We start from the raw sequence: 347 nt of genomic DNA on the forward strand, positions 1-347 counted from the left end.
TGTGAATATACAGTGACTGTAGAGACGTCACTTAAAAAAACAAGGTACATTCTAAGTATTAATTACTGTTTTCGTAAGTTATATTATAGATGTAAGAAAACCAGCTATGAAACTGGGTGAGTGTTGCAGCTTCCATTACATTAAAGTGCTTTTATCAAATGTGTTTGTTAAGCTGTAGAAAACAACAGAATTATAAATAACATTTAAAACATCTGCACATCTATTTTTGCTAATACGAAGAAGAAAAAAAAGAGCTAACTATCAAAAACACAAACCCTAAATGCAAACATCAAAATCTGCTGTAAAGAAAGACACAAACACCCCAAAGAAAGATTTACAACCAAACA

Source organism: Pholis gunnellus (genome assembly GCF_910591455.1).
Source record: "Pholis gunnellus genome assembly, chromosome: 15".
Lineage (NCBI taxonomy): Eukaryota > Metazoa > Chordata > Actinopteri > Perciformes > Pholidae > Pholis > Pholis gunnellus.